General features: G+C 41.1%; 1 protein-coding gene across 4 annotated transcripts in view; it reads right to left on the reverse strand.

The window, feature by feature from the left end:
* Positions 1 to 19604, reverse strand: part of Cad86C (Cadherin 86C) — a 2678031-nt gene that overhangs the window by 1341896 nt on the left and 1316531 nt on the right. The gene's annotated exons all lie outside the window — the stretch shown is intronic.

Genomic DNA, 19604 nt, shown 5'->3' on the forward strand with positions numbered 1-19604 from the left:
AGGCCTCAATTCGACATAAGAGGGTTGTAAATTCTTCGAAAGTATATGATCGGACGCGATCTTTTTAAAATGGGTCTTAAAACTTTTTACCCCCGCTTCCCAAAAACCTCCCATGTGAGGAGCGCTTGGCGGTATAAAATGTCATTCTAAAGTATGATGGCTATATTTATTCAATGTTCCCTCCCTTGCTGCACGCAGAAATGCTTTAAACTCGGATCGTAAAGATCGCGAAGCTCCGACAAAGTTAGTACCATTGTCGGAGTAAACGTTTTTCGGACAGCCTCGTCTGGATACAAATCTGGCGAAGGCAGCTAGGAAGGACCCGGTACTAAGGTCGCGTGTCGCTTCTAGATGGATGGCTTTCGTCGAAAAGCAGACAAACAGGCAAACATATCCTTTTGAAATTCGACATCCCCTCCTTCGGTAGGATTTTATATCGAATGGTCCCGCGAAATCTACCCCAGTGTTGGTGTGTGGTGCGCTCTTTCAGAAGGATCCCCATAAGTAGCGTTTTTGTCTGCATCCTGTAAATAGTACAGACCTTACAGTTGTGGATAATTGACTTTATCATGACTTTAACGCGTGGGATCCAGTACTGAGTGCGGATATGACGTAGTATCAGCTGGTTCCCTCCATGCAGGGTGGCCTTATGAGAGGATTGAACTATAAGTCTGGATAACCTGCAAGTGTAAGGAAGGATAATGGGATGACTTTCGTTATGGGACATGTCTTTGGATGCCCCAGTGCGCCCCCAGTTCAAATGATGCCTTCTTCATCTATATATGGGTCCAGGGGTAAAATCTCACTCTTACCATTTATTGGCTTTCCTGACTTCAAATTTTCGTACTCTTCTTGATAGTGTTGCCTTTGGCATATTGTTATCAATATTTGTATTGTTTTTTCTATTTCGTCCGGGGCTATCGAATCAGAATCCCTCTTAAAGGAGGCTTTAGTTGTTGGGTGCGTATTCTGGAAAAACCGAAGAATATAGGATATAACCCGCAAAGCCCTTGGTTGATCGGAAAACCTATCCAGAATATCAAAGTTATTTTCGACCGGTGTTGCATAAACTTTCACCCTCTTTTCTTCGATACTTGTGTTATAATGCTCTTCTTGTGTTCGCCTATTTCCATTGTCTTCTTGTAACCAAGAAGGCCCCTGCCACCACAAAGAATTGTCGATTAGATCCGAAGCGAGGGGGCCTCTGCTCGCCAAATCTGCAGGATTTGACGCGGAGTCTACATGCCGCCATACTTTGTCTCCAACTTTGTCGATGATTTTCGTTATTCGATGTGCCACAAACGTTGACTACGAACGTGGTGGCTTTCGGATCCATGCCAGTACTATGGTCGAATCTATGCAAAGGGTTACTTTAATATTGGAAAGTTGCATATTTTCTATGGCGGACTCTATGATTTCTGCAAAATAGGACTGCGCCGCAGAGTTCCAGTCGTGGCAATGATATAGTTTTGACCGGGGCTGCTCTTGTCTTTGCAATTAACCGATTGGTTAATACTCGATCCTTTGTCTGAACCCTCAGGAAAACAGTGGCTACATATGCTTTTTCCGAAGCATCGCTGAATATTTCGACGCTGTCCTTTGGAGTAAAACGAACCCATCGCGGTATGCGGATATCGTTGATTTTTCCGTATTCTTGCATAAATGCGGTCCGACGATCTAGAGTAGTTTGTGATACTTCTTCGTCCCAACCCGTGCCTTCCAACCAAATATTTTGCATTATAATCTTGGCTACAATTTCCACTGGTGCCAGCCAGCCAAGAGTGTCGAACAGCTTTGCAATCGCAGAAATTATAGCCCTTTTTGTGATGGCATTGCTGTTTTCAAAAGGTTTAGCAGTAAAATAGAATAGGTCGGAATGCGCGTTCCAGCTTTCACCATACTAGCATCTTCAAACAATAGGAAGTCCTCTGTTAATAAATGCTGCTTCGGTATACCCTGCAGAATTTTCTTGCGATTGGACGTCCATTTTCGCAATGGGAAACCTGCCGATTGCAATGCCGGTGATATTTCTTCCCTTATCTTTATTGCAACTACGATGCTGTATCCAACGGCGAGTACATCATCAACGTACATGCAATTTCGCAGGATATCTGCTGCCATTGGATGCGATGTCTCCACGTCATCAGCTAGTTGGTGCAGCGTCCGAATCGCAAGGTAAGGAGCACAATTAACCCCAAAGGTTACTGTTTTCAATTCGTAAACGTTAATTGGTTTTTTGGGGCATTTGCGAAATATGACTCGCTGGTATTTTGTTTGGTCTTCATTGACCCATATCTGGCGGTACATTTTTTCTATGTCGCTGTTAAATACGTATTTGAACAGCTGCCAACGTAGTATAAGAATTGTTAGGTCGGATTGAAGAATCGGACCTGGATATAAGGCATCATTTAGACTTTTGCCATTAGTGGTAGGAAAAGATGCATTAAATACGACTCTGACTTTTGTTCTTGTACTTCCCTCCTTTATCACAGCATGGTGAGGGAGGAAGTAACAGTCGGTTGAGTCTGGCGGGATATTACTGACCTGTTTCATATGCCCTAAGGTTTCATATTCGGATAGAACTCTATTGTATTCCGTTTGAAGGACTGGGTTTTTCGCAAGTCGTGTCTCGTTGCGATAGAATTGAGAACACACACTTCTCAATGAGCGGCCTAAGTGAAACTCCTTCCTAAAGGGTAAGGAGACTACGTATTTGCCATCGTTGTTCCGAACTGTTGTGGATTTGTATAGCTCCTCGCAGTAAGTGTCATCGTTATTGATGCTCCTCTTCTTTGGAATTTCCTCTATCTCCCAGAAAGCCGCCAGTTGTTTGTCTAAAGTGACTTCGTTGAAATATGAAACTAGGGTTTTATTTGTATCAACCGCATCTGTCCGGCCTGTCAATATCCACACTCTATTAATGTGTTCAGCACATCTTTCCTAATGCCGCCTAATATAATTTGGGGTATATGGCTCCGCCCAGAATTAGATCGACTGGCTCATTGACAAAGAATCTTTTGTCAGCCAGTACTAAGTCAGGGAATGCTTGCCTAGTCATTGCGTTTATTTGGCAAGTTGGAAGATCCCCTGTTAATTGTGGTAAAACCAGCATGATCGTATTGATCTCGATTAATGGGTCTGTTGATGACCGCAGTTTTATGTTGCACGCTTCTTTTACTTGTGCAGACATTGTATTATTGATGCCCGAAACTAGGGCAAGCATGCGTTTAGTTGGCAGATTTATTCTGCGCTTGAGTTTCTCGGTTATGAATGAGCATTCAGATCCCGAGTCTATTAGGGATCTCACCGAATAGTCAACACCATTAAAATGAATATTATCCTGAGCTGTCCCTAGTAGTACTCCTTTACTTGTATTTGCGAAACATGAGTTCAAATTATTAATTGGAACATTTTCTCTTTCAGCATTGCGTCGTATTTGAGCTTCTCGTGACGTAGGTGCTCCGATAGTGTCTGAAGTATTTGTTGGTTTTGGCTGGTTCGAAATATGAAGCAGCGTATGATGTCTTAAATTACATGTGGCACAGTTCATTTGACTGGTGCACTTTGTTACCGAATGGCCAGCAGAAAGGCAGTTTATACACCCACGGCTGCTCTTAATTTGTTCAAATCGTTTAGTAGGCGTTAAAAGTAAAAACTTTTCGCACTTTGCAATTCGATGTGCAGGACTTCTGCACATCTTACACGTAGGTTTGGCTACGCTTGCACTTTTTGATAGGACCCTAATTTTTTAGCAGATATATCTGTTGTCGAACGAGATACTTTTGGCTTTGAAGGTTTGGAAACTGTATCCCCTCTCAGATCAGTCACGGTTTCTAGGGTTTGAAAACGATTGGATAAGAATGTATCCATATCAGCCCATTTTGAAATTTCCGTTTTGTTTTCAATTGTTTGTTCCCAGAGTGCCAGTGTGGTTTCTGGCAGTTTTGTGGAACATAGATATGTTATAATTGCATTCCAGTTTGATATGTCAATATGATGACATTGGAGCGCCGATATGCAATTATTTATTTCACGTTGAAGTTTCTTTATAGAGCTACCGCATTCACTCTCAACTGCTTTCAAACTAAAAAGAAATTTCAATTGGGCTTTAACTAAAATATGTTTATTTTCGTATCTGTCACAAAGATTTTTCCACGCTGTTTCGAAACCATCTTTCGTTAAAGGACATCGCCCAACTATCTCTTTGGCCCCACCTTGAGTCTTTTGGTTTAAATAATATAATTTTTCTACTGCTTCGAAGTTTTTGTTACGTATATATATAGCAGTGTTAAGTAAGTAAGTAAGAACATGTCTCTAAACGAAGGCCAAGAAAGGTAATCTCCTTTGAAAACGTCCGTACCACACGGTGGCAGGCGCACGCGATACTCCCTATCTCCTGAGCTTTATTCTTTCTTTTCAGCTTTCTCAAGCTTTTCCGAGAGTTCAGCCATCCCTGCCTGGCACTTGAGAAAGCTGAAGTATGTAACTTTGTGCTTCTTTTTGATGGCCGACTGCTCTTTTGCCTCGAGTTCTGAGGAGCTCAAGAGTTCTTCACATGTCTGCTCCGCCTTCTCCTATAGCGACTTCAACTCATTCTTTTGAACTAAAAGGGTGTGTTTTGTATAGTCTGAAGGTGACATATCATTATAGTCATTTTCAAACTCAGTCACTGCCTCTGCTTGGCGTATATAGGTATCCATTATATTAAATGAAAATTTTTTGAAATATTAACTAATTAATTGCCTTTGCAGAGAGTATTGAGTGAAAATGAACTGGAATGAAGGAATATATTCGAGAGAGATTTCTCGGTGGAGTAGCCTCGAAGCTTGCAAGAAAGCTAGTGGTTTAAAGGAATGTCCAATTGAGAGGTGGCGACGGCGCGCACCCACGTAATTGTTAAAAGAAAGTGCTAATGCAGCTGTGCTAAGGAATTGTGTAAGCCAATAAGTGATGGCTAGTGAAAAGTGGTGTTAGTAAAAAAATAAAAAATGTATGAACGCTCGTTATGGACTTTTTGGTAATTTAACCAAGGACTGTGATCTTTTGTATCACAAAAATTAGATCAGTCAAAACTGATTTGTGTATTGCCGCAAGTGAGAATAATAAATTCTTAAATTTTTTGATTTAAAAATTGTATGAGAACTAAGCCTATTGGCCACCCAAACAACAACAACAATATGTGCAGTTTAAAAAGAAGTGCAATTTGCACTCAAAGAACAAAATAAATTGCAGTCGTACTACCGGTGTAAATGCAAGTGATGTGTATGTGAGATAAAAAAAATTTTATTTAACTGAATGTGCGCGTAAATTCAATTACAGATTTCTATCTAAATAACCTTAAGAGATTAAAATTTTTTGCTGTGGATTAAATGAATTTTTTGAGATAAATCCTGCAAAGGTGAAAGTAGAAAAGTGGCGTTTGAGGTTATGTTAACCTTTTAGAGCAGTGTTGTGCTACCTTGAGCTGTGTCCGGAAAATCTTACCGCTGGTGGGGGATTATTCCGCATAGTCACAAGGCGTGATGCACAAACTTTAAATAACTGCGTTAAGCGCTTTTTTTTCTATTTTGGACAAATAAGACCTCACTCCACAACAAAATAACTTGCACGATTTTAACAAAGGGAAACACTCTACCGATTTATAATTTTATTTCTTGAAATTTTTATTAAAAAGTGAAAAGGAAAACCCTACCTAGCACGGAATGTTTATAAAACCACGTATCTTTTTATCAAAGTGTTGATCCGGGGTAATCGAATGTGATTTAAATATTGTTGTTGGATGTTTCCAAGGTATCACCAAAAGTGTATCAGTTGGTTATTGGCTGTTGTTGTTGTTTTCAATATAAACTCGCTGGTATCACCAAGAAAGTTGTATCACCATGAACAATTGCTGATATTTGATGTTGAAATTAGTGGTTTTTCCTGTGTATTATCACGAGTTTGGAATGCTTCCTTGCTTTAATGCCTAGAGAGTTGAGTGAACTGTAGTTATGTGAGTGGTTCTCTTTACCAGCGTGGTAAGGACCATGAACAAATGCGTGGTGGCAACGGCGCGCACCCAAGTATTTGTTATAGATTGATTAAGGCAAAAAAAGGAAAGAAAATAAGAACACCCAAAGGTTTTGTGTTAATAAAAAAGAATTCACAGTGTGTTTTTATTTAATGTATATAAATACTACAAGTGTTAAGAAAGATTTTAAAAAGTGTTGTGAAAATTAAAATATTAAATATATTTATATTAAAGTTACACTTACGTGAACGTGGGATAACGTGTACCTCCGCTGGCTGCTGGATTTAAAGAGGACGAGCCTCTTTGCGACATAAGCCGATGAACCCACAATACAGCTCCTGCGTTGGGTTTCCGGGCAACAAAGTGTCTGTACCGCGGACTCACAGCGGTAAAAAATCTAAGATACATACGTACTACCACTCGCACATGCCTGTGTGTATTAGTGATCACAAGCATATATGGGTCGTAGTAAACGAAGGAAAATAACCACAGAAAATTATGTTACGAGGGGGGGGGGGGGAGATATATTTAGGCCTGTGTCCTAAACACTAGGGGTACCATGATCCACGTTTTTGCCTATATCTCGATACCCTAGTGACCCAGGGGTATGAAAATTACCCTCTACTAAAGCACTCAATAACAACTTCCATTTGATATCGATATTCTATAAACACATCCTAGGGGTACCCAGGTCCACGTTTTGGCCTATAGCTCGAAACCCTACTCACCCAGGGGTATGAAAATTACCCCCTACTAAAGCACTCATCAACAGCTTTCATTTGATATCCATATTCTATAAACCAGGCATGCTTAACGAACGAAACGATATCATTTCGTTACGATAATCAACGTTAATAAACGAAACGAAGTCATTTCGTTTCGTTTATTAACGTTAAGAACGACAAATTAACGTTAATTTGACGATCTTAACGTTAATAAACGAAACGAAGTGACTTCGTTTCGTTTATTAGCGTTGATTATCGTAACGAAATGATATCGTTTCGTTCGTTAAGCATGCCTGCTATAAACACACTCTATGGGTACCAGCGTCCACGTTTTGGCTTATATCTCGAGATCCTAGTCACCCAGTCACCTATCCTATATTTCAAGTTAGATCAAAATACACACGAAGTGCAAAACAAATTCTAAATAGGTTCAGTAGTTTAGGAGTCCATTGGCCTCACTTGTGTGACACATGTTTTTTATATATTAAGATAAGCATACATACTCCCATACATATATTTTAAGGGCTTTATGGATATAATAAAAACACGGAATTATCTCAGTTATGGCGGGAACTAGATTTTTTATCTCCTTTGAATTTATATGCTTGGATTTGCGACGTTTATTCGGTTTACACCCGGCGCTTATAGTTTTAATTAAATTATATATTAGTAAAATTATAATTACTTTGGCGAACTTCGCACTCGCTTTTACATAAAATCGCACTGTAAATAAATCGACTTGATCACCACTTCACTCACTTGTACAATTTTTCAACTGAATTTTTCTGCTTTCGCAGACTGCAAGCGACCCAATTAGTGACCGTCAGCTTGTCCCCGATCATCACCGAGAATTTGGTATAAACCAACTTGGGTAATTTGGTACGAATTGGGTCGAACTTCACTCGCACATTCACACTCTTTTCTGGCAATACAGATATATGTAGATATTTGCGTCATGCTTTGATGGGCTAAATACTCAAGTACACAATGTAACAATAAATAGTAATTAAAAAAAACTAAAAAAACACGCTTTTATAGCTAACCGAACTAAAAAATAGAAAATAAGTTTCAATTAAAATGAGTTTATATAACAGTAGTAGCAGGTCACACAATCATTTATAGTTAATCACCTCAAAATAAAATTATAATAAAATTTTAGTTATTAACAGAATAATTTAATTCACAGTAAAACGCGTGGGGTGCATTTGACTACATTTCATATTTTTCCTCTCAGATAGTTGCCAATAGAATGATTGTAACATTCAATATCAAGCACCCCACGCTTTTTACTGTGAATTAAATTATTCTGTTAATAACATAAATTTTATTATAATTTTATTTTGAGGTGATTAACTATAAATGATTGTTTGACCTTCTACTACTGTTATACAAACACTTTTTAATTGAAAATTATTTTCTATTTTTTAGTTCGGTTAGCTATAAAAGCGTGTTTTTTAGTTTTTTAAACTATAATTTATTCTTAATTTTTTAGTTCAAGTAATTTTAAAAGTTTTAGTCGAGAGTGATGAAACCTCGAAACGCCAGCGGTCCATGGATGAATCCAACCCCACGGCACCGAAAAGGGCCAAGACGCAGGGAGGCTGGACGCGGTCTTTCGCCGAAATTGCCAAGGTTCGGCAGGTCATTGGCATTATAGACGAGAGCAGCGAAGATGGCAGGATCCCGAAACAACAGTGGAAGTGGATCGAGGCCACGCTCGCTACGGTGGCCGTTAAGGTTAAGAAAGACAACCCTGGTCCACCGCCATCTTACACCGATGCAGGGTGGTTCCAGGGCAATATCAAGCTAATTGCCTGTGACGACGCCAGGTCGGTAAACCTCTATAGGGACGCCGTCACGCTGATAGGGGTGGTATACCCGGGCGCGCGCCTCAAGGTAGTGGAGGCGCGTGATATCCCCTCACGACCAAGGGCTAGAGCCTGGTTTCCAGTGACGCCAACGGACCCAGCTGACATCCTGGAGCTGCTCCAGAAGTACAACCCGCCACAAGTTTGGAAGTCAACCCGGATAAAACCGAGCTAGCCCTCTTCACGAGGAGGTACAAAGTACCAAATCGTACACCGTCAAGAATTGGGGGTACATTCTTAGCGTTTAGCGATCAAGTCAAGTATTTGGGAGTCATTCTGGAAAGGGAGCTTTTATGGAGTGACCATATAGTGGAGCGATTCAAGAAGGCAGCAGCAGAGCTGTCACCTGCAAGAGGCCAATTGCCACCTCCTGGGGATTCTCCCCTAAGGTGACCTACTAGATTTACACAGCCATTGTGTCCCCGATTCTTCTCTATGGTGCCTTGGTCTGGTGGCCTGCACTAGCTAAAAGTACCTATCTTAAAATGCTTCAAAAGGTGCAACGGAGTTCGGAGCTCTGCACTACCGGGGCTCTCGGCTCCACTCCAGATTCCGTTACATACATACATTTCAATCTATGGTAATTTGGGGTGGTCATAAGTTCAATTGACCTTATGTCCGTTAACCTTATGTCACCACACCAGCACATTATTGCATTGTCACCGAGCCTTGATACGTGTGCAAAGTTTCTATCAAACTTATGGCTTTCCAAAGTGGTAATAACGCCAATTGACCTTATGACCGGTGACCTTATGTCACCGCACCATCACATTAATGCATTGTCATTGAGCCTCGATACGCGTGCAAAGTTTCAATCAAACTTATGACCATTCAAAATGGTAATAAGGCCAATTGACCTTATGGCCGTTGAACTTATGTCACCATACCACCACATTAATGCATTGTCAGCGGTCCCTGATACGTATGAAAGTTTCAAATTAATCAGACTTCTAGAAACCGGTGAAAATTAAGCTCAAAGATTCCGTTACATACAGGCCCAGCTAATAAAAGCGTGTTAAAAAGCATAAAAAGAAAAGGGCTGCGGTTACAAAATCTATTTTGGGATTCTAGCTTAATTTCCTTAACTACCTCTCTCCTGGTTTGTTTTTTTAATGTCATTAATTTATTGATGTGATTTTCTTTTTTCCATGCTGAGCAAATTTTTCTGTCGAATGCAATATGAGACGTGCCCCACACAGAATGCATTTAGATTCACAGTTATTTATGCACACCTCTTTTTCCCCACACTTAAGACATCTTTTCTCGGATCTACATGCCTTCTGTGTGTGACCCAACGTTCCACATTTATAGCATTGTCTTACCATGGGATAGAAATAGTGAATTCCAAGAACTGAATAGTGTAGAACTACTTCTGCTGGGATTTTATCTCCAGAAAAAATAATTTTAACTGACCAGGTCGAAACCCTGGTATCACTTCCCTTACGTTCCTTTTTAGTGAATCTTTTAGCTGACGTTATGGGAGTTTCGGAAATCAAACCTTCTTTGATTTCATCATCCGTATATTCTGGTGGAATGCCCTTAATAACACCGTAAGACTCAATTCTTTGCTCGATGAGAGCAGGTACTTCGTTTTGTCCTCATTCACCATCAAACCCATCTTTACCGCTTCTTTTTTCAGTTTGGAGTAAGCAGAGCTAACAGCGCGGGTGTTTAGGCCGATGATATCAATGTCATCAGCATATGCCAGTAACTGCACGCTTATATAGAATATTGTTCCAGTGCGGTTAAGTTCTGCAGCTAGTATAATTTTCTCCAGCATCAACTTAAAGAAATCGCACGAGAGGGGGTCACCCTGTCTGAAACCTCGTTTAGTTTCGAACGGCTCGGGGAAGTCCTTCCCAATTCTGACTGAGATGATGGTGTTGCTCAGCGTCATTTTGCACAGCCGTATAAGTTTTGCGGGGAAACCCAATTCAGACATAGCGGCATATAGGCAGCCCCTTTTCGTGCTGTCGAAGGCGGCCTTAAAGTCGACGAAGAGGTGATGTGTGTCGATTCTCTTTTCACGGTTTTTTTTCCAAGATTTGGCGCATTGTGAAAATCTGGTCTATGGTAGATTTACTAGGTCTGAAGCCGCACTGTTTACACACTTTCTGTTAATTGAAAACGACTTTTTTCAGAATTTTTTTTGTTGAAATGAAATTGCAGAGAAAAGGTCGTCCGTACTATTTGCTCGCTCAACCCGAAGTGAGAAACGATTGTCAACAAACAGCAGCCTCTCTTAGTGATGTACGATATGCGTAAATCTCTGCTAGTCACGCACAGCGATCATACCTTTCCAACAGTTTTTCTTCGTTACTCAACAGTTGAAACTCTTGATGGTAGCCAGTACTTAACCCATACGCGGACAAAACGGCAAATACCGTCAAATTTAGTTAAAAATACAGCGGCATGACGGGGTTTGCCGTCATGAACTATCTTAGGCATATCACGTCAGTTTTTTATGCGTTCAGTGAGTTCCGTCCTACCAGAACGGTTTAGTTCTTCGGTGGAAAAAAAAGAAAATTTGTAAAGCAAGTGAAAATTATATGAAGAAGTGTGAATATCTACAAATAAAAATTAAATTATAACCTACTAATTGAGTTGTAAAATAAGTCTGAGAACTGTGCGTTCTGTTTTAATAGAAACAAAAATGGATGGATACTACAAACAACGATTCTTAAGCTTTTTGAAGAACTCGATTCTGATGCTGAATTTGAAGTTGATCCCCTCAGCGAAGACGGAGAGTACGGCAACGACCCGGACTAAGTGCCAAATAAGGAACTTGAAAGATCTCGAGGTTCAGATGACGAGTCGATGAGGAAAATGGACCACAATGTAGCACACCGAGAGTTGCAAGTACTGAAGATTATGAAAAAGAAATCGGGCAGGACGATGTCGATTTGTATGTCCTCGATGAAGCAGATGTGAATTCCGATGAGAGTTCAGATGATACCTCAGAAGAGGGGCCGAATCTTAGTGAGGCAGAGCTTGGCGCAGAGTAAACCGTCAAGACAGGATTTACAGGTCTGCCCTTTGTTATAAACTTTGTCCATAAATAGGACATGACGGAAATATCCGCAAATTTAATTATATTTTTTATCAAAAAATTTCAATTGTTTAGTGATTTAAAATATTTTATTGAAATCCCGAAGAGTTTATCTCTATTGGATCCGAAGATATGGCAAGTGACCCACGGAAACGTAACCCCAAAAACCATTGTCTGCGAAAGGGTTAACATAGGTCAATCAAAATAATCTAAATAAAAGATTTGTAGGAATCAGTTCGCCTACCAGTCAGGGAAATCCACGGAGACGGCTATAAATAGCCTCACTGTAAAAATCGAAAAGGCTCTAGATTCAAACAATATAGCCCTCTGCGCCTTTATTGAATTATAAGGGGCTTTCGGTAACACAACACATAAAGCTATGATTGACAAGAACATACGCTCTATGATAATTCGATGGGAGCTCTCCCTGTTAAAGAGTAGAAAAATCCACTTGGAACTGGGAGGGACATCTGAATCAATTGCGGCCACAAGATGATACCCACAAGGAGCTGTTCTCTCCCCTCTCCTGTGGACCCTGGCCATAGACGACCTCCTTCAGTTAATGAAAACCAAGGGATTTGACGCACAAGGATATGCAGATGACCTAGTTATTTGAATCACAGAGATGCACGAGGAAACAATATCAGATCGCAAGTAACAAGCCCTTCCCATCAAAGAGAAATGGTGCGATACCAAAGGATTGTCTATCAATCCTAACAAAACTGTCATAGTGCCTTTCTTACTTACTTACTGAATGGGCTCTTAACCGTCTAAACGGTTATGGTGGTCCAACAAGGCGCGCCAGTCGCTCCTTCGCTCCGCCAACCGGTCCCAATTGGTAACAACAAGGGAGTTTAAATCGTTTTCCACCTGGTCCTTCCAACGGAGTGTGGGCCGCCCTCTACCTCTGCTTCCATAGGCGGGTTCCGATATAAACACTTTCTTGGCCGGAGCATCATCCTTCATTCGCATAACGTGGCCTAGCCAGCGCAGCCGCTGCGTTTTAATTCGCTGGATTATGTTGATGTCTGCGTATATCTCGTCCAGCTCATCATTAAATCTGCTTCGGTACTCGCCATCGCCAACGCGTAGAGGTCCATAAATCTTTCGAAGAACTTTTCTCTCGAACACTCCCATAGCCGCTTCATCTGCTGTTGTCATGGTCAGTGCCTTTCACCCCGAGAAGAAAAGCTTCCATCCCAGAACCATCCCTAACAAAAATACAATTCTCAATGGAGGCAAAATACCTAGGGGTCACACTGGATAGAACCCTACCGTGGAATGCTCATTTGGATACTATCCTAAACAAAGAAACAAGAGCTTTCTTTGCCTGTGCTTGACTTTACGGCAAAACAAGGGGAATATCTCCAAAGAATGGCAACAAAAAAACTAAGTAAACTGCATCTACTAGTTTGCATTGGCATAACGGGTGCGATGAGAACGTCCCCTGTTGATGCACTTAGTGCTCTAGTGGGAATACCTCCCTTCCCTATTCTGATAGAGAAAAAAGCAACACAGGGCGCACTAAGACTTCAAAATATCTTGGAGTTGAAGCCAGGAAACATGATAGGGCATATAAAAGTAATCCCGAATTACAACTGCGCGACGTAATGTCCCCTAAGCTCAAAATCTCACGGAACTTTGAAGTGTCCATTGTGGACTGGACCCACTGAGAAACAGGGAATCCCTATAATTACCCTGACTCAGAGGTCTGGTTCATGGATGGATCGAAATTCGTTGACGGAAGAACGTGAACTGGCCGAACTTCAAGAAATCGATACCAATGGGATGCTACCCCACCATATTTCAGGCAGAAATCCATGCAATAGAAGTCTGCGGAAGAGAATGTTGATGACGCCACTTACTCTAAAGATACATATGTGTGGCCCTGCTACAAAGGATATGTATGGACTATTTATCAAAAACGTCTTTTGTAATAAAGTAATTATTACATTTATTAAACTTGAAACGTTTATGTTTACAATTTGTGTCTGTACTCTTTCAACTCCCTGGATCTCCCGACGTTAATTATACATATATATACTAACTTATTTATTCATAACCCGTTCAAATATACCTACACAAAGCATGACTGCATACGCACCCCCATCTTACTTGTTGACCCTCAAATGTTAATCGGATATACTTGTATGTCAACGTGGCCTTTAGGATTAATTATTTAATTATTATCTGAACGATTGCGTGATGGCAACGGCGCACCCACGTAATTGTTGAAAGGAGTATTCTGTGGCAGATAATGGATCTGCGTTAGGGTATGTTGGCCGCGTTCAGGGGAACGAGAGCAGGGTTATCGGTGTGTTGGCCTCGTTCGGGGTGAACGAGAGCTGGGTTATTTGGAAGAGATGAATGTGGGCTATTACAGTTCATTTTCCTCGTCCTTGGGCGGAAGTAGTACCAGTTTTGCGATTGGTCTGGTAATTGGTCCATTAATTGTATTGACGTCAACAACACGTACACGGTTATCGGAACCTGGGTGTGTGTTGAAGATTCTCCCAATTTTCCACTCGTTCGGTTGTCGGTTATTCTCCTTTACGACGACTAGGTCCCCAAGTTTTAAGTTGGGCTGTGGATGTTTCCAATTATACCGTTTCTGGATCTCGGTGAGATATTCCGATTTCCATATTTTGCAAAATGTCTGATGGAGGGCTTTCATCTTCTGCCATCGGTTGACAATTGGGTCAGGGTTTTCACTGCAATCGAGTTCAGGTGGAGCTAGAAGATGCCCCCCTACGAGAAAGTGGCCTGGAGTAAGCGGCTCTAGGTCGAAAGGGTCGTTGGATGAGGGACTGAGAGGTCTAGAGTTGAGGCAGGCCTCAATTCGACATAAGAGGGTTGTAAATTCTTCGAAAGTATATGATCGGACGCGATCTTTTTAAAATGGGTCTTAAAACTTTTTACCCCCGCTTCCCACAAACCTCCCATGTGAGGAGCGCTTGGCGGTATAAAATGCCATTCTAAAGTATGATGGCTATATTTATTCAATGTTCCGTCCCTTGCTTCACGCAGAAATGCTTTAAACTCGGATCGTAAAGATCGCGAAGCTCCGACAAAGTTAGTACCATTGTCGGAGTAAACGTTTTTCGGACAGCCTCGTCTGGATACAAATCTGGCGAAGGCAGCTAGGAAGGACCCGGTACTAAGGTCGCGTGTCGCTTCTAGATGGATGGCTTTCGTCGAAAAGCAGACAAACAGGCAAACATATCCTTTTGAAATTCGACATCCCCTCCCTCGGTAGGATTTTATATCGAATGGTCCCGCGAAATCTACCCCAGTGTTGGTGTGTGGTGCGCTCTTTCGGAAGGATCCCCATAAGTAGCGTTTTTGTCCGCTTCCTGTAAATAGTACAGACCTTACAGTTGTGGATAATTGACTTTATCATGACTTTAACGCGTGGGATCCAGTACTGAGTGCGGATATGACGTAGTATCAGCTGGTTCCCTCCATGCAGGGTGGCCTTATGAGAGGATTGAACTATAAGTCTGGATAACATGCAAGTGTAAGGAAGGATAATGGGATGACTTTCGTTATGGGACATGTCTTTGGATGCCCCAGTGCGCCCCCAGTTCGAATGATGCCTTCTTCGTCTATATATGGGTCCAGGGGTAAAATCTCACTCTTACCATTTATTGGCTTTCCTGACTTCAAATTTTCGTACTCTTCTTGATAGTGTTGCCTTTGGCATATTGTTATCAATATTTGTGTTGTTTTTTCTATTTCGTCCGGGGCTATCGAATCAGAATCCCTCTTAAAGGAGGCTTTAGTTGTTGGGTGCGTATTCTGGAAAAACCGAAGAATATAGGATATAACCCGCAAAGCCCTTGGTAGATCGGAAAACCTATCCAGAATATCAAAGTTATTTTCGACCGATGTTGCATAAACTTTCACCCTCTTTTCTTCGATACTTGTGTTATAATGCTCTTCTTGTGTTGGCCTATTTCCATTGTCTTCTTGTAACCAAGAAGGTCCCTACCACCACAAAGAATTGTCGATTAGATCCGAAGCGAGGAGGCCTCTGCTCGCCAAATCTGCAGGATTTGACGCGGAGTCTACATGCCGCCATACTTTGTCTCCAACTTTGTCGATGATTTTCGTTATTCGATGTGCCACAAACGTTGACTACGAACGTGGTGGCTTTCGGATCCATGCCAATACTATGGTCGAATCTATGCAAAGGGTTACTTTAATATTGGAAAGTTGCATATTTTCTATGGCGGACTCTATGATTTCTGCCAATAGGACTGCGCCGCAGAGTTCCAGTCGTGGCAATGATATAGTTTTGACCGGGGCTGCTCTTGTCTTTGCAATTAACCGATTGGTGAATACTCGATCCTTTGTCTGAACCCTCAGGAAAACAGTGGCTACATATGCTTTTTCCGAAGCATCGCTGAATATTTCGACGCTATCCTTTGGAGTAAAACGAACCCATCGCGGTATGCGGATATCGCTGATTTTTCCGTATTCTTGCATAAATGCGGTCCAACGATCTAGAGTAGTTTGTGATACTTCTTCGTCCCAACCCGTGCCTTCCAACCAAATATTTTGCATTATAATCTTGGCTACAATTACCACTGGTGCCAGCCAGCCAAGAGTGTCGAACAGCTTTGCAATCGCAGAAATTATAGCCCTTTTTGTGATGGCATTGCTGTTTTCAAAAGGTTTAGCAGTAAAATAGAATAGGTCGGAATGCGCGTTCCAGCTTTTACCATACTAGCATCTTCAAACACTAGGAAGTCCTATGTTAATAAATGCTACTTCGGTATACCCTGCAGAATTTTCTTGCGATTGGACGTCCATTTTCGCAATGGGAAACCTGCCGATTGCAATGCCGATGATATTTCTTCCCTTATCTTTATTGCAACTACGATGCTGTGTCCAACGGCGAGTACATCATCAACGTACATGCAATTTCGCAGGATATCTGCTGCCATTGGATGCGATGTCTCCAAGTCATCAGCTAGTTGGTGCAGCGTCCGAATCGCAAGGTAAGGAGCACAATTAACCCCAAAGGTTACTGTTTTCAATTCGTAAATGTTAATTGGTTTTTTGGGGCATTTGCGAAATATGACTCGCTGGTATTTTGTTTGGTCTTCATTGACCCATATCTGGCGGTACATTTTTTCTATGTCGCTGTTAAATACGTATTTGAACAGCCGCCAACGTATTATAAGAATTGTTAGGTCGGATTGAAGAATCGGACCTGGATATAAGGCATCATTTAGACTTTTGCCATTAGCGGTAGGAAAAGATGCATTAAATACGACTCTGACTTTTGTTCTTGTACTTCCCTCCTTTATCACAGCATGGTAAGGGAGGAAGTAACAGTCGGTTGAGTCTGGCGGGATATTACTGACCTATTTCATATGCCCTAAGGTTTCATATTCGGATAGAACTCTATTGTATTCCGTTTGAAGGACTGGGTTTTTCGCAAGTCGTGTCTCGTTGCGATAGAATTGAGAACACACACTTCTCAATGAGGGGCCTAAGTTAAACTCCTTCCTAAAGGGTAAGGAGACTACGTATTTGCCATCGTTGTTCCGAACTGTTGTGGATTTGTATAGCTCCTCGCAGTATGTGTCATCGTTATTGATGCTCCTCTTCTTTGGAATTTCCTCTATCTCCCAGAAAGCCGCCAGTTGTTTGTCTAAAGTGACCTCGTTGAAATATGAAACTAGGGTTTTATTTGTATCAACCGCATCTGTCCGGCCTGTCAATATCCACACTCTATTAATGTGTTCAGCACATCTTTCCTAATGCCGCCTAATATAATTTGCGGTATATGGCTCCGCCCAGAATTAGATCGACTGGCTCATTGACAAAGAATCTTTTGTCAGCCAGTACTAAGTCAGGGAATGCTTGCCTAGTCATTGCGTTTATTTGGCAAGTTGGAAGATCCCCTGTTAATTGTGGTAAAACCAGCATGATCGTATTGATCTCGATTAATGGGTCTGTTGATGACCGCAGTTTTATGTTGCACGCTTCTTTTACTTGTGCAGACATTGTATTATTGATGCCCGAAACTAGGACATGCATGCGTTTAGTTGGCAGATTTATTCTGCGCTTGAGTTTCTCGGTTATGAATGAGCATTCAGATCCCGAGTCTATTAGGGATCTCGCCGAATAGTCAACACCATTAAAATGAATATTATCCTGAGCTGTCCCTAGTAGTACTCCTTTACTTGTATTTGCGAAACATGAGTTCAAATTATTAATTGGAACATTTTCTCTTTCAGCATTGCGTCGTATTTGAGCTTCTCGTGACGTAGATGCTCCGATAGTGTCTGAAGTATTTGTTGGTTTTGGCTGGTTCGAAATATGAAGCAGCGTATGATGTCTTAAATTACATGTGGCACAGTTAATTTGACTGGTGCACTTTGTTACCGAATGGCCAGCAGAAAGGCAGTTTATACACCCACGGCTGCTCTTAATTTGTTCAAATCGTTTAGTAGGCGTTAAAAGTAAAAACTTTTCGCACTTTGCAATTCGATGTGCAGGACTTCTGCACATCTTACACGTAGGTTTGGCTACGCTTGCACTTTTTGATAGGACCCTAATTTTTTAGCAGATATATCTGTTGTCGAACGAGATACTTTTGGCTTTGAAGGTTTGGAAACTGTATCCCCTCTCAGATCAGTCACGGTTTCTAGGGTTTGAAAACGATTGGATAAGAATGTATCCATATCAGCCCATTTTGAAATTTCCGTTTTGTTTTCAATTGTTTGTTCCCAGAGTGCCAGTGTGGTTTCTGGCAGTTTTGTGGAACATAGATATGTTATAATTGCATCCCAGTTTGATATGTCTATATGATGACATTGGAGCGCCGATATGCAATTATTTATTTCACGTTGCAGTTTCTTTATAGAGCTACCGCATTCACTCTCAACTGCTTTCAAACCAAAAAGAAATTTCAATTGGGTTTTAACTAAAATATGTTTATTTTCGTATCTGTCACAAAGATTTTTCCACGCTGTTACGAAACCATCTTTCGTTAAAGGACATCGCCCAACTATCTCTTTGGCCCCACCTTGAGTCTTTTGGTTTAAATAATATAATTTTTCTACTGCTTCGAGGTTTTTGTTACGTATATATATAGCAGTGTTAAGTAAGTAAGTAAGAACATGTCTCTAAACGAAGGCCAAGAAAGGTAATCTCCTTTGAAAACGTCCGTACCACACGGTGGCAGGCGCACGCGATACTCCCTATCTCCTGAGCTTTATTCTTTCTTTTCAGCTTTCTCAAGCTTTTCCGAAAGTTCAGCCATCCCTGCCTGGCTGGAGAAAGCTGAAGTATGTAACTTTGTGCTTCTTTTTGATGGCCGACTGCTCTTTTGCCTCGAGTTCTGAGGAGCTCAAGAGTTCTTCATATGTCTGCTCCGCCTTCTCCTATAGCGACTTCAACTCCTTCTTTTGAACTAAAAGGGTGTGTTTTGTATGGTCTGAAGGTGACATATCATTATAGTCATTTTCAAGCTCAGTCACTGCCTCTGCTTGGCGTATATAGGTATCCATTATATTAAATGAAAATTTATTGAAATATTAACTAATTAATTGCCTTTGCAGAGAGTATTGAGTGAAAATGAACTGGAATGAAGGAATATATTCGAGAGAGATTTCTCGGTGGAGTGGCCTCGAAGCTTGCAAGAAAGCTAGTGGTTTAAAGGAATATCCAATTGAGTGGTGGCGACGGCGCGCACCCACGTAATTGTTAAAAGAAAGTGCTAATGCAGCTGTGCTAAGGAATTGTGTAAGCCAATAAGTGATGGCTAGTGAAAAGTGGTGTTAGTAAAAAAATAAAAAAATGTATGAACGCTCGTTATGGACTTTTTGGTAATTTAACCAAGGACTGTGATCTTTTGTATCACAAAAATTAGATCAGTCAAAACTGATTTGTGTATTGCCGCAAGTGAGAATAATAAATTCTTAAATTTTTTGATT

The sequence above is a fragment of the Eurosta solidaginis genome, chromosome 1 (genome assembly GCF_040869045.1).
Source record: "Eurosta solidaginis isolate ZX-2024a chromosome 1, ASM4086904v1, whole genome shotgun sequence".
NCBI classification, from domain to species: Eukaryota; Metazoa; Arthropoda; class Insecta; order Diptera; family Tephritidae; genus Eurosta; species Eurosta solidaginis.